This window comes from Schistocerca piceifrons, chromosome 11, assembly GCF_021461385.2.
Source record: "Schistocerca piceifrons isolate TAMUIC-IGC-003096 chromosome 11, iqSchPice1.1, whole genome shotgun sequence".
Lineage (NCBI taxonomy): Eukaryota > Metazoa > Arthropoda > Insecta > Orthoptera > Acrididae > Schistocerca > Schistocerca piceifrons.
This window is the reverse complement of record NC_060148.1, coordinates 88029110-88045259: the sequence shown is the minus strand read 5'-3', so window position 1 is coordinate 88045259 and position 16150 is coordinate 88029110. Positions and strand designations below refer to the sequence as shown.

At 42.0% G+C, this 16150-nt stretch overlaps 1 protein-coding gene across 1 annotated transcript in view; it reads left to right on the top strand.

The window, feature by feature from the left end:
* Window positions 1-380: 380 nt before the first annotated feature.
* Window positions 381-16150, top strand: part of LOC124719732 — a 467864-nt gene continuing 452094 nt past the window's right edge. The window contains exon 1 of the mRNA XM_047244934.1: window positions 381-1272. The gene's annotated coding sequence lies outside the window, so the exon portion shown is untranslated. The remainder of the gene's footprint in view (window positions 1273-16150) is intronic.

Genomic DNA, 16150 nt, shown 5'->3' with positions numbered 1-16150 from the left:
CCTGCTCGCTCTCTCTTTCTTCGCGTTCCGTTTTCTCCACCGTCCGCGGTACGGAAGTGACCCGGTTCTTCCTCTCGGCGTGTTCTAACCGCTCACCGGCTCTCTTCTTCGTTGTTTCCGCGTTCTCCCCTTTCTCGACTTCGTGTTTTCTTTGTGGAGTGCGCTTCGTGCCGCATTTGTTCCGGCGTTCTTGTGCCCCCACCCAATTTTTTTTTTTTTTCCCTTACGCCCAGCTGTGCCTTTTCGCTCTACGAAGAGACTTGCTAACGCGACATAGAAATACACAGAGGCGGGAAATAATATTTTCTGTGAGACTTTCCAAACACGGGTAGGCACTCGAGTGTTGTGTTGACTCTGCAGACAGACTTGTGCATATTATATTGCGCACGGAGCGCGTAACATATGTTTGAGTGAGCGTGTGCGTTTCTTCACGACGGATGTGACTGTGCTCTTGCAGCGACTGCCGAAGATGAACAAACACATCATTGCTGTGCGGGGCTCTACGTAGAATATTTATAGACGCGCTACAAATAACCCCTGTCTGCGAGTTATTCGCGGCAAGAAGACAATGAACAAGGCGCCTGAAGAAGTTCCCAAATATCCGGTTGAAACGTCTGCCTCAGAGATTACTTCAAGGACAAATATGGCATAACGAGTGTAAACTAGCGCAATCCAATGAAGACGAGAAAACATAGAAAAGGAACCGGAATACGGACTACATGCTGTCGCATTTCGTCACAATTTGAAGTGATTCAAGTGTTTGCTTCGCTACCGGCGACGAATGTGAATAACCGTTGCATTTAATTTGCTGTTGATCGACAGTGAGAAGAAACCTTTCGTTTCAACTGGGACGTGCCGCCGTTTCATTAGCCAAGAACTGACAGACAGAGATAAAACTGGTTCTCGGTATTGTTGACCTTCGCAATTGCACGTGTCATAGACTGAAAAGTTACGTAAATTCTGAGAATAGCATCGGAGAGAGTGTCTCATTGAAGCAGTAAATGTGTCGGACTGTTCGTTGCAGACAAGAGACCGTATTATAATACAGGAGTGATCAGTTGCTCATACTTCTGTGGACAGTGAAACCTAACTCAGGGCCCCTTTACAACGTTTATTGGATCTGTTCCTTTCTGTGTGCTATCTCCGGAGTTCGGCGATTAAGTGGGAGTGTTATCAGTTAAGCGTTTTTCCCGATGGATGGGTGACGTAAGAGTTTTGGCGAAGTACGCAACAGCTGAAACTCATCAGTCAACAACGGTGCCGCCGTTTTAGGTAAGTGAATTTCGTGTACGTCTTTTGTTTGGCTTATAGTCGACTGCTTATCGCTGAGTAGCATGCTTTCGACGGGAAGTTGTTTCAAGCGAGTGACGTATTTGTAGAGACTTGCCTGATGTCCTGTTTCATTCGGCGAACTTGTATCTTATCTTAGTGTACATTTATCGCTACTCTCACGCACAGCGAAAATTTCCAAATGACTGGCAAAATAGTTCCAGACATTCCTGTTTATCATAAGATTATATGTTATTTACTAAAAATTACGTACGTGGCCTCCCCTGCATTTTTCGTAGTTCATATACGATGTGTTTGCGTAACAGGTATGAAAATACGCGTCGGAGACTTGTCCGTTACCTAATATACCCAGTAGTTTTAATTTTTTAAATATGCCGCTAAAGTAAACATTAGGATACGCTATAGTTCAGTATGTTACCGGAGCCTTTCTTTGGCATTCACATTTGTTAGCTCCGCTGGCTGGCCACATTATCACCATTCAACCAAACCTAAAACTTAGGCTACTCTACAGATCTGTCAAGATTTCAGCGGGGGAGGGGGTGTCACACATCAAAGTAGCCTCTTATTTTATGAAATTGTCCGATTTATGAAAATAAAAATGTATCAAGAAAATGTTGTTTAGCTACAATGAGGACCAGCATGTCTGCCTTCCTTATAATTTCGTTCGTTACAAAGATAATCAACAGTAGCAGCCCAAGTTTGTTTATTCGGCAGTCCATTTCCTCTCTGTAAGACCTGCTCAAAAACGCATCACAGTGTACCATTCACGTAAACATTACGTCATTAAAAACGTAACACAAAGTCTACTTTGTCTCCCTTAGCACACAGGTTACGCGGAGTACATTGCAAACACTAAACAAATGGAAAACAAGGAAAATGCAGACGTATATTCCATATTGATGAGTAATACTGCTACATTCAGGTCAGTCGTATGTGAACTTACATGCAACATGTCGCAGTCAGTATACATAGGACTAAATGCAGTAACTTCGAAACTAGATATTCAGAAGACCTCAGAGCACTAAACATTTTACAATAGAAACAGACTGAAAAATACTAGATTCAGCCACAGCGTATACCATAAACTAACACTAGAGAAAACTTCCACATCCAGAAGGCAGTATCATAAGAAAAAGTGGTTATAAGTGAATACACTACACTATGCAAAGGCACACCCTTTGCCAGATTAAAGGAACTCTTCAAAGGACACACACACACACACACACACACACACACACACACACAGAGAGAGAGAGAGAGAGAGAGAGAGAGAGAGAGAGAGAGAGAGAGAGAAATAGAAGGTAAACATATTTCAAATTCGGCGCCAAACTCATGAGAAGTGAACGCCGACTGGGGTGGGACATAGAATCATTACATTTATACCAGGTTTTGGCGAAATGAAAATTGTTAGTTACAGACAAAATTCTGCAAAATGTGTGTTTTATTTGTGCGTGGCTCTATGCCAAAGAAACACATAAGTAATAGCAAATATATGCGCGAAATATCTTGAAACAACAAAATTACATTTAATCATAAAGTGATGTGTTAATTTCTCAACCAAATTCACATTATTACCGTTTGGTTGCAAATGACAAGCCACCAGTGCCTGATAATGTGCAAATGGTCCTGTGTAATTGTGTAATGTAAAATTAAGGTAATGACGAAAAGAAACAAAAACTGCCCTTAGGCCTAAATTTCGTAGATTAGTTATTATTTGAAATCGTTCACATTTCATAGATTTGAATGAGAAAAACCTAATAAGATGACAGAGGTGCTGAACACGAAAAAATTATTTTTTTTGCATAATAGGCGGACCTCATATTCATTAACCAGGTGGCAAACCTGGCATTACCCGGGTATTCATTTTGCCAATTTTTATTAGAAACGAAAACGAGAAAGACTTGTGTCTGTAATGTAATATCGAAAAAATTTCGTTTCCATGTATCGTGAACATACCTTTGAAATTATGAAAAACTATTTGATAGATGCGAAGAGGAGAAAATGGTAATGAGGCTTCAGTTAACACAATTATTTGCTTCTAATAGTACTACAGCTCATATTGATGTTGTCATTTGGACATGTACCTTAGCCAAAATTCGCATACAATAGTAAGTCGTACTGCAGTGCCTCTGTTTTGGATTGTTGTGAGATGTAATACGACTATTTCCACGTTTTCTATCCGTGCTGCTGTTAAGGTCATTCGTACCCCTTTGGCAATACTGTTCCTGTAAAACAGATATCCACGAAAGATCACCTTTATATTCGTATGCTAATACGTCAAAATCACATGTTCAATGAAGCGTGTATACAATAGAGAAACATTTTTGTCCTGTGACCAAGACTAACGTCTTACTTTGATTTATTTTTTACCTTACATGTATTCCAGCAGTAGACTCGGTGCGAGATAATCCCAGAAAGTTTTTGTACGCTCGACGCTGTTGCTTCACATTTCTCCAACGCGGTTTTGAACCCTTCTGTACGCCATCGCCTATTCTTAGCTCTATAGACGGCTAGTATTTTCGCGTAAAGTCTTTAGCGATACACAGTCGAAAGCTATCAAAAGCGCTGCCGCGTGTCGGGGATTTACGCATCTAGATCTACATCGATACTCTGCAAATCACATTTAAGTGCCTGGCCGAGCGTTCATCGAACAACCTTCACAATTCTCTATTATTCCAAACTCGTATAGCGCGCGGAAAGAATGAACACCTATATCGAGCTCTGATTTCCCTTATTTTATCTTGGTGATCGTTCCGCCCTATGTTGGTCGGTGTCAACAAAATATTTTCGCATTCGGAGGACGAAGTTGGTGATTGGAATTTCGTGAGAAGATTTCGTCGCAAGTTGGTGGTTGGAATTTCGTGAGAAGATTTCGTCGCAACGAAAAACACCTTTCATTTAATGATTTCCAGCCCAAATCCCGTATCATTTCTGTGACACTCTCTCCCATATTTCCCGATAATACAAAACGTGCTGCCTTTCTTTGAGCTTTTTCGATGTACTCCGTCAGTCCTACCTGGCAAGGATCCCACACCGCGCAGCAGTATTCTAAAAGAGGACGGACAAGTGTAGTGTAGGCACTCTCCTTAGTGGGACTGTTACATTTTCTAAGTGTCCGGCCAATAAAACGCAGCCTTTGGTTAGCCTTCCCCACAACATTTTCTATGTGTTCTTTCCAATTTAAGTTGTTCGCAATTGTAATACCTAGGTATTTGGTTGAATTTGCGGTTTTTAGATTAGACTGATTTGTCGTGTAACCGAAGTTTGAGTTCCTTTTAGCAGTCATGTGGATGACCTCACGCTTTTCGTTATTTAGGGTAAATTGCCACTTTTCGCACCATTCAGATATTTTTTCTAAATCGTTTTGCAGTTTATTTTGATCTTCTGATGGCTTTATTAGTCGAAAACCGACAGCGTCATCTGCAAACAACCGAATACGGCTGCTCATGTTGTCTCCCAAATCGTGTATATAGATAAGGAACAGCAAAGGGCCTGTAACACTACCTTGGGGAACGCCAGAAATCACTTATGTTTTACTCGATGACTTTCCGTCAATCACTACGAACTGTGACCTCTCTGACAGGAAATCACAAATCCAGTCACATAACTGAGACGATATTCCATAAGCACGCAATTTTACTGAGAGTCGCTAGTGTTGTATAATGTCAAAAGCCTTCCGGAAATCCAGGAATACGGAATCGATCTGAAATCCCTTGTCAATAGCACTCAGCACTTCATGTGAATAAAGAGCTAGTTGTGTTTAACAAGAACGATGTTTTCTAAACCCATGTTGACTGTGTGTGAATAGACCGATTCCTTCGAGGTAATTCATAATGTTCGAACACAAAATATGTTCTTAAATCCTGCTGCATATCGACGTTAACGATATGGGTCTGTAATTTAGTGGATTACTCCTACTACCTTTCTTGAATATTGGTGTGACCTGTCGAACTTTCCAGTCCTAGGGTACGGATCTTTCGTCGAGCGAACGGTTGCTTATGATTGTTAAGTATGGAGCTAATGCATCAGCATACTCCGAAAGGAACGTAATTGGTACACAGTCTGGACCAGAAGACTTGCTTTTATTTAGTGATTTGAGTTGCTTCACTACTCCGAGGATATTTACTTCTCCGTTACTCATGTTGGCAGCTGTTCTCGATTCGAATTCTGGAATATTTACTTCGTCTTCTTTTGTGAAGGCATTTCGGAAGGCTGTGTTTAGTAAATCTGCTTTGGCAGCACTGTCTTGGATAGTATCTCCATTGTTACTGCGCAGAGAAATTGACTCGACTGAGCTTCTTGGCAGTAAGGAATAAATACATTGAAACTTTATGCATCATGCCGCACTATTCATGCATCTCAGTGTTTGCGACGTTATATCTCTTGGACTATGCGTCGTACAATGATATATTTGCGTAGGCATATGCAGCGCCATATGTGGGCAGTGTATGCGAAATATGTTGCAAATAGAGTTAGTAGCAGAAAAGTAATCAATTTGAACGTCATGCACAGTACCGCAGTGTTCCGCGAATCTCAGTGTTTATGACATCATATCTCCCGAACTATGTTTGGAACTGTTATATAATGTTGTAGGTGCATATAGTGGGATATGTGGATACTGTCGGCGACATTTATTGCGAGGAGAGTTAGGCCGTATTACACTATCATATTTCTTTGACAAAGAAATTTTATCAAATATTCGTCAAATTTCTTTGAAAAAAATCTTTGACGTGGCTCTAAAAAGGGGTATTAAACTGTCGTCATGTTTTTCGTCAAATTTCAAGATGGTTGACAATAACAACTTGTTATTATGCGTTGTAGTTGCTAGTAACGCAATTGCATTGTGTGTGTATTTGGAAGAAATGCGGCGGAAAAAAGTAAACATACTTGGATTAAGCAATAGGTATTACGTCGAGATAGTAAAAGCTTTCAGCATAAATTTGTTACGTGAGCTACAAGTGGCGGAAGTCAAGTGTTAACATATAAATTGCTTGCGAATGGATGAGAGTGTATTTCGTATTTGCTCAGTAAAGTGGCTTCTCATACTACAAAACAAAATACTCTCTTGAGAAATGCTGTATATGCAGAAGACCGGCTAACTGTAATGGTTCAAATGGCCCTGAGCACTATGGGACTTAACTTCTGAGGTCATCAGTCCCCTAGAACGTAGAACTACTTGAAGCTAACGAACCTAAGGACATCACACACACCCATGCCCGAGGCAGGATTCGAACCTGCGGTCGCGCGGTTCCAGACTGTAGCGGCCAGAACCGCTCGGCTGACTGTAATGTGCGCAGCTAGTACAGAGTGCATTCCCGAAGCATTGTAGACAAAATTTCGCTCCCACGGGGGGCCATATAATATCCCTTAGCCCGTACTAGCGGTTGGGATCAGCTGTGTCACTGCGATTTCCTGATACAAGACAGAGCTACTCCACTTTACAACACAGCACTCATCACATTGCACATTAACCAAAATGATTCCAGAAACGTGTAAAGCGATTTATAAAGCACTGAAGAGGGAACAAGTGAAGGTAAATAAATGTTTAGTACATTACATGGACAATAAGAACTATCTTATTAATGAATAATTTATTTAATGGAATTAGTGTTCCAACAACTACAAAATTAATAAAAGTACGAAACGAGATGAAGCGCTTTTTAACTTGTGGTATCCGGAGCACAAAAACAGACAAAGTAGAATGGAAAGCTAAGAAAGAATTTTTTATTTTAGAGTGTGACCACTTCACTGTATTCGGTCTAGCTGAAAAGCTGCCTGGATGTTTCCAGATGTAGCTGTGATTGTGGACACGAAGTCGCCTGCAGCATATTCCACCTGCCCATTAAAACACAATTAATAATACGCACTGTGCCCCTTGCTCACCCCCCACCCCACCCTAGTCGAAGCAAGTTTATTAAAAAAAAGTCGAAAGAACACACTTTGAAGCCATGTTTACAAACACACTACAGAGACGCCAAATAGCTGTAGCTAAGCCAGCGCTCCATGCGGTTACATTTCGCAGATCTGGCAAAGTTTCCTGCTGCACCATCAATTTTCATTGACAGAGACATCTGACATATCAACTTTTACAAAGAAATATGATAATGTAATACCGGCCTTAGTAGCACAGACGTAATAAATTTAAACGTCATGGATAATATGGCACTTTTTCACACATCTCACTCTTTATGGGATAATAATTACTGAACTGTGATAGGTAGGTCTTTTTTTACACCCACAACAGCGGTTGTTGCCTAACATTGTGATGTGTGCACCAAGTTGGGCTGTAATCGGTCCAGTGATTTAAGAGATGTCAACTTACACGCATTCCAAAGTCCACATACATACGACCATTTGTACAGTTCTGTACCACAATCCGCAAAATCGGAACCCTTATCAGATCACTTTGTTGTTCGTCGCTGGCCGTTGTGGCCGAGCTGTTCTAGGCGCTTCAGTCCGGAACCGCGCTGCTGCTACGGTCGCAGGTTCGAATCCTGCCCCCGGCATGGATGTGTGTGATGTCTTTAGGTTAGTTAGGTTTAAGTAGTTCTAAGTACAAGGGGACTGATGACCTCAGATGTTAAGTCCCGTAGTGCTTAGAGCCATTTGAACCATTTTGTTGTTCGTCTATTTGTCTGTCCGTCCGACTGTTATGAACACTTTTTCCCCAGGAACGCTGCAAGTTCAAATTTATGTCACACACTAAGGGCTATGGTCCGTTGGAGGTGTGATAAGTTTAAGCATCTAGGTCGATGCAATCAAAAAATACGTCAATTTATGTCACATATTTTGATACTCAGGAACTGATTCACCAGAACCTATAAGGTAATTCCCGTTGACCTAGAATCATGAAATTCGGTAAGACGCGATGTTTCCTAGTTTGTAGTTATACTACAAGAAAAAAATATTTTTTGTAATTTTTTTATCCGTCTGTCTATTACGCCCAATTTTTCTTAGCAACAGATAGGCGTGTCAACTTCATGTCAAATGCTAATGTCCATGGTTCCTTGGCAGTGGAAAAGACTTAAGATACGGCCATTTATGTGACATGTTTGGTACTCGTAAACTCACTCATTGAAACCTATACGATACATATTGTGACCTAGAATTATGAAATTTGGCAAGAAGCAATATTTCACAATAAAAGTAAAGGCAAATTGTTTATTTGTAATGATATCATACGAAGAAAACCTTTTGTCAGTTGTTATCCTACAAGCTATACAGGGTGGTCCATTGATAGTGACCGGGCCAAATATCTCACGAAATAAACATCAAACGAAAAAACTACACACAAGGAAACTCGTCTAACTTTAAAGGGGAAACCAGATGGCGCTATGGTTGGCCCGCTAGATGGCGCTGCTATAGGTCAAACGGATATCAATTGCATTTTTTAAAAATAGGAACCCCCATTTTCTATTACATATTCGTGTAGTACGTAAAGAAATATGAATGTTTTAGTTAGACCACCTTTTTCGCTTTATGATTGCTGGTGCTGTAATATTCACAAACTTATAAGTACGTGGTATCACGTAACATTCCGCCAGTGCGGACGGTATTTGCTTCGTGATACATTACCCGTGTTGAAATGGACCGTTTACCAACTGCGGAAAAGGTCGATATCGTGTTGATGGATGGCTATTGTGATCAAAATGCCCAACGGGCATGTGCTATGTATGCTGCTCGGTATCCTGGACGACATCATCCAAGTGTCCGGACCGTTCGCCGGATAGTTACGTTATTTAAGGAAACAGGAAGTGTTCAGCCACATGTGAAACGTCAGCCACGACCTGCAACAAATGATGATGCCCAAGTAGGTGTTTTAGCTGCTGTCGCGGCTAATCCGCACATCAGTAGCAGACAAATTGCGCGAGAATCGGGAATCTCAAAAACGCCGGTGTTGAGAATGCTACATCAACACCGATTGCACACGTAACGTATTTCTATGCACCAGGAATTGTATGGCGACGACTTTGAACGTCGTGTACAGTTCTGCCACTGGGCACAAGAGAAATTACCTTACGATTACAGATTTTTTGCACGCGTTCTATTTAGCGACGAAGCGTCATTCACCAACAGCGGTAACGTAAACCGGCATCATATGCACTATTGGGCAACGGAAAATCCACGATGGCTGTGACAAGTGGAACATCAGCGACCTTGGGGGGTTAATTTATGGTGCGGCATTATGGGAGGAAGGATAATTGGCCCCCATTTTATCGATGGCAATCTAAATGGTGCAATGTATGCTGATTCCCTACGTAATGTTCTACCGATGTTACTACAAGATGTTTCACTGCATGACAGCATGGCGATGTACTTCCAACATGATGGATGTCCGGCACATAGCTCGCGTGCGGTTGAAGCGGTATTGAATAGCATATTTCATGACAGGTGGATTCGTCGTCGAACCACCATACCGTGGCCCGCACGTTCACCGGATCTGACGTCGCCGGATTTCTTTCTGTGGGGAAAGTTGGATATTTGCTATCGTGATCCACCGACAATGCCTGACAACATTCATCAGCGCATTGTCAATGCATGTGCGAACATTACGGAAGGCGAACTACTCGCTGTTGAGAGGAATGTTGTTACACGTATTGCCAAATCCATTGAGGTTAACGGACATCATTTTGAGCATTAATTGCATTAATGTGGTGTTTACGGGCAATCACGCTGTAACGGCATGCGTTCTCAGAAATGAGAAGCTCACAACGGTACATGTATCACATTGGAACAACCGAAATAAAATGTTCAAAACGTACTTACGATCTGTATTTTAATTTAAAAAACCTAACTGTTACCAACTGTTCGTCTAAAATGGTGAGCGATATGTTTGTGACTATTACAGCGCCATCTATCACAAAGCGAAAAAGTGGTCCAACTAAAACATTCATATTTCTTTACGTTCTACACGAATATGTAATAAAAATGGGGGTCCCTATTTTAAAAAAAAAATCCCAGTTGATATCCGTTTGACCTATGGCAGCGCCATCTAGCGGGCCAACCATAGCGCCATCTGGTTTCCCGTTTAAAGTTAGACGAGTTTCCTTGTGTGTAGTTTTTTCGTTTGATGTTTATTTCGTGAGATATTTGGCCCGGTCTGTAAAGACCTCTTTTTTTCCCTCGAATGGATACACGTGTCAAATTGAAATTTCTGTCGCATACTATGCTCGACAGTCGCTTGCGGGTGTAAAAAATTTAAGCTTCTAAGTTAATGCAGTTAAAAGACACGGCCATTTATCATTAATCAAAACCTTCTCGTTGGTCTAGAATCATGTAATCTGGCAACTATCAAGGTCTCAGAGTACACGTAAAGTGGATCAAATGAGAAATATGTTTCTGCTATTACAACTTGCACTTCATCCAGCAGATGTCAGAAGCATAAAAGAAAGATAGTACTGCATGCAGTTATAAAATGTAAGTTGTTGTCAACTGTAAGTAAGTAACTAAAAATGTTTTATGCGATCTTCTCTCTCTAATTATATAAACTGAAGTCTATTGATCGCTTCTTTTTGTATGTCGGGGCTCGTCAAGAACTACTATAGTGATTTTGATACGGTCTTGAAATACCTGGGATCGATATCTTGCCAGTATCGATACCGATAAAAGGCGAAAATCATTAAGATTCTCGATTCCCAAAATTTTTATAATACGTATGGTTTTTAGCGGCAAAAACAAGTGCAAAAGCCGCAAGTCCAAAGGATGAATACATTTTTCCACTTGGTGCACATTAAACTTACACAAAGCGTCAGCGGAAGACAACTGACTCAATGAGCTGCGCGCATTACCTTGCATTTTTATTTGTTTGGTGTCAACTCCAGGAAGATGGCGAGTTACGTTACCCCGCGTTCTCCCACTGTGCAGTGGTACAGAATTTTGCGTCACGTTTTTGATAACGTCATGTTCACTTGAGTGTTAAACTGTGGTGCGTTCTTCTACATGTCTTGAGCAGAGGAAGTTAATTACCAGATAAAAAAAAAATAGCGTACTGTTTGAAAAAGTACGCTCTTCGTATATTTGTAACGAACACAGATGCTCGAAAGGTAATCATGCTGGTTAATGTCTCTCTGGTAGCTAAACAGTGTTTGCTTGATGCATTTATTATTTTTCTTATGAAAGAAGGTATTCATAGTGAACAGGACGATAGGTTCGTTCAGCCGGCCGTGGTGGCCGAGCGGTTCTAGACGCTACAGTCTGGAACCGCGCGACGGCTACGGTGGCAGGTTCGAATCCTGCCTAGGGCATGGATGAGTGTGATGTCCTTAGGTTAGTTAGGTTCAAGTAGTTCTAAGTTCTAGGGGACTGATGACCTTAGCAGTTAAGTCCCATAGTGCACAGAGCCATTTGAACCATTTGAATTTGATAGGTTCGTTGTAGTAAGATGGCTAAAAGAGTAACTAAACATTATTTTAATGTATTTATTCACACCAGCGTTCGTAAACCGGCGTCTCGCGACACGTTGGTATGCCACGAATACATGTCGGGTACGGCGTGAGATTTTTCAGATCTTACAGGTGAAATATCTGGAGCACAAAGAAATTTGCCGCCAAATCGTTTCTTGGAGTAGTCCACATTGCAAGAAATCGTCCATCATTATGCTTAATTATACTGACAATCGAGCCAAATGAGTTTACGACTGTCCTGCCACCATTCTTCCTATGGCCCTCCACTGCAGAGTGTCTTCTCTGTGCCATACTGCACCGTTTGCGACTGAGTACATAGCGACTGTGGATGTGGAAGTACCCGACAAATACGAGGGCTATCCACAAAGTACATTACGTTTTGGAATTAAAAATAAATAAAGTATTGGAAAATTTTCTTATTATATACAGGTGAAAGCCACACTTAAATACTACTTTTCTACATAGTTGCCATTTAAATTAAGGCACTTATCGTAGCGATGGACGAGCTTGAAAATTCCTTCGACGTAAAATTCGGCCGCCTGCGCCTTCAACCACGTGGTTACCTCTTCTTGAAGCTGTGCGTCGTCATCAAAACGCTGCATAGCCAACCACTTCTTCATTGCTGGGAATAACTGGAAGTCGCTCGGTGCCAGGTCGGGACTGTACGGCGGATGACCAAACAACTCCCACTTAAAAGATTCGAGAACTTCACGGGTGGCATTTGCCGTGTGGGCCCGGGCGTTGTCGTGAATCGGCAAGATCTTTGAGCCCAACTTTCCCCTGCGCTTGTTTTGTATTGCTCTTCTGAGGCTGTGCAGAGTTTGACAATACCTTTGAGAGTTTACTGCAGTGCCTCTTTCCAGGAAATCCACAAAAATCACACCTTTTCTGTCCCAAAAGACAGTCGCCATCACCTTCCTTGCCGACATTGTCTGCATGCATTTCTTGGGTTTTTGGGGGGAATTTGTGTGCCCCCACTGCATTGACTTCAATTTTGTCTTGCAGTTCACATGCTTAACTCATGTTTCGTCACCAGTAACGATGCGATCGAGTAATGAGTCGCCATATTTCTCGTAAGCGACAACGCCCGGTCCCACACGGCAAATGCCACTCGTGAAGTCCTCGAATCTTTTAAGTGGGAGTCGTTTCCTCATCCGCCGTACAGTCCCGACCTGGCACCGAGCGACTTCCACTTATTCCCAGCAATGAAGGAGTGGTTGGCTATGCAGCGTTTTGATGACGACGCACAGCTTCAAGAAGAGGTAACCACGTCGTTGAAGGCGCAGGCGGCCGAATTTTACGATGAAGGAATTTCCGAGCTCGTCCATCGCTGCGATAAGTGCCTTAATTTAAATGGCAACTATGTAGAAAAGTAGTATTGAAGTGTGGCTTTCATCTGTATATAATAAAAAAAATTTCCAATACTTTATTTATTTTTAATTCCAAAACGTAATGTACTTTGTGGATAGCCCTCGTATTACTCAGTGTGATGGGTGTCCAGACGTCATCGTTGGCGTGGCTGTCCGTTGACCGGAATGCCATGTTCCGTGCGGAACACGATCGTACGGACATCTATTGACAGTTTGTATGATTATGTCGGTACTTAGACACAGTATGGGGAAAGAGCGGTTTGTTGGTTTAATTTTGGACAACAGTGTACCTATGTAACCATTAATGCAATTTTTAGGGTCCATCACTCCTTCTGTAAAAGACAATTTTAAAACTAAATCATAATTAATTGAAACCCTCAAATGCCGACAGGTGTTGTTGATACACCTCAATGGCGACAGCTGAAAATGTCTGCCCCGATCGGGAATCGAAAACGGGATCTCTTGCTTACATGGCAGACGCTCTATCCATCTGAGCCACCGAGGACACAGATGAATAGCGCGACTGCAGGGACTTATCCCTTGCACGCTTCCCGTGAGACCCACATTCCCAATTGTCCACAATCTACATACTTAATGTTCCTAATAGATATTTGCCCATTCACTCATTACTCTCGCACAGTAAGGTCACGATTCCCGTAAAAGTTTGGGCAACCTGTGCGCATACGCACAGACGAGGGTCAATGGCCGGGTAGCCATTTAACTATATATGAAGATAGTAACTCTTCTGGAGAGAACAGATACCATTGATTGTTTGTTATCTGTTCTCAGCTCAGCTCAGCGTGTTTGATCAGAGAGCTGGTTGGGCTCTGTAATAAAAAATTGATTGGAAGGATCAACAAACGAACTTTAACGTATTTCATGTGAAGTCCGCAACGACCAAAAAATAATAAAAAAAGGATGGATAGAGCGTCTGCCATGTAAGTAGGAGATCGCGGGTTCGAGTCCGTCCCGGTCGGGGCACACATTTTCAGCTGTCCTCATCGAGGTATATCAACAACACCTGTCGGCAGCTGAGGGTTTCAATTAATTATCGTTTATTCTAGAGAATCTGCACAATCATAAACGGTATATGGTCTTTCGAGAGCAGTTACCATCTTCAGATATAATTTTAAAACTGTCGAAACCTAAGTCAAGGGTTCGAAAAAACCTTTATTTGCAGTTGGTTGGCTGATTTTTCAGCCTCTCCAATTTTGCTGTCACACAGTTGCTGCAGCTGGAGCCACGTTTAAGTTTCTGAACATCTTGTACATCTACAACTACATCTACGTGATTACTCTGCAGTTCACAATTAAGTGCGTGGCAAAGGGTTCATCGAACGATCTTCAAGCTACTTCTCTACCGTTCCACTCTCGAGCAGCGCTCTGAAAACCTCGCCGTTGAGCACCCATAAGATCCAGATGAACACACAGACACACACACACACACACACACACACACACACACACACACACACACACACTAACAAAGTGCGGGAAAAGCGAGCACTTAAATTTTTCTGGGAACTCTGATTTCTCTTATTTCATTATGTTGGTGATTTCTCCCTGTATAGATGGGTGCCAAAAGAATATTTTCGCAATCGGAGGAGAAAGTTGGTGATTGAAATTTCAAGAGAATTTCTTAGCGCAGCGATAAACGCCTTAGTTGTAATGACTGTCACTCCAATTTGTGTGTCATATACGTGGCACACACACTCCCTTATTTCGCGATGGTACAAAATGAGTTGCCCTTTTTTGAATTTTTCGACATCCTCCGTCGATCCTATCCGACGCTGATCCAGACCTCACAGAAGTACTCCAGAAGAGGGCAGAAAAGCGTAGTGTAACCACTAAGAGTTAAGATCCTTAGACGCCCAGACGGTATCCCCGTAAGATTACATGTTGACTATGCTACAAATATAGCAGCATTCTCATCCGTCATATATCAGAGATGATTGGAACAGTGGAAAGTTCCACGGGACTGGAAGAATGCCCAGGTCACAGCAATCTATAAAAAGGGTAGAAAATCGGATGCACGTAATTACCGGCCAATTTCACTGTCGTTGATTTGTTGTAGAATCATGGAACATATATTGTGTTCAGACATAATAACCTTTCTAGATTCTGAGAAGCACATCTGCAGAAACCAGCACGGTTTTAGAAAACAGCAGTCATCCGAGACACAGCTGTCCCTCTTTGTGCATGATATACAACAGGCTCTAGATACCGGCTCCCAGGTTGATGCCATATTTCTCGACTTTCGAAAGGCATTCGACTCAGTTTTGCACTGTCGCTTGCTATAAAAAGTGCGCGGTTACGGTCTATCCGATGACATATAGGACAGAAAGGTTTCTAACAGACAGGGAGCAGTATGTCGTCCCGAACGGCGTGACTTCAACACAAACAAGCGAAACATCAGCTGAGCCCCAGGGCAGCGTAATACGTCCTCCGCTTTTTACAATTTACATAAACGATCTGGTTGATGGTATTGACAGCGGCCTTACACTGTTTGCCGATGATGCTGTAGTCTGCAGGAAAGTAGTACCACACGAAAGAGGTGAGTAAATCAATGAGGATTTGCAGAAAATAAATGCCTGGTGTAATGACTGGCAGTTATCTCTCAATATTAGTAAGTGTAACCTACTGCGTATAACAAGGCGAAAATCCCCATTAATGTACGAGTACAAAATAAATGCCACAGTCTTTGGAAGCGGTAACATCAGTCAAGTGTCTGGGTGTGACTATTCGAAATGATCTCAAATGGAATGATCAGATTACACAAGTAACGGGAAAGGCGAACTCTTAGATTGCGGTTTATTTGTAGAATCCTGAAGCGATGCAGTGCTTCAACAAAGGAAATAGCTTACAATACGTTAGTTCGTCCTGTCTTGGAGTATTGTTCGTCTTTATGGGACGCGTACCAGCTGAGTCTGATTCAAGAGATTGAGAAGGGCCAAAGAAGAGCGGCAAGATTCGTGACTGGTACATTCAGCCATCGCGAGAGCGTTACAAATCCCATAGAAAGTTTGAAGTGGGACACACCTGCAGATTCTGAAATCCAACTTTGGCCGAGGATGTATATCATATATTA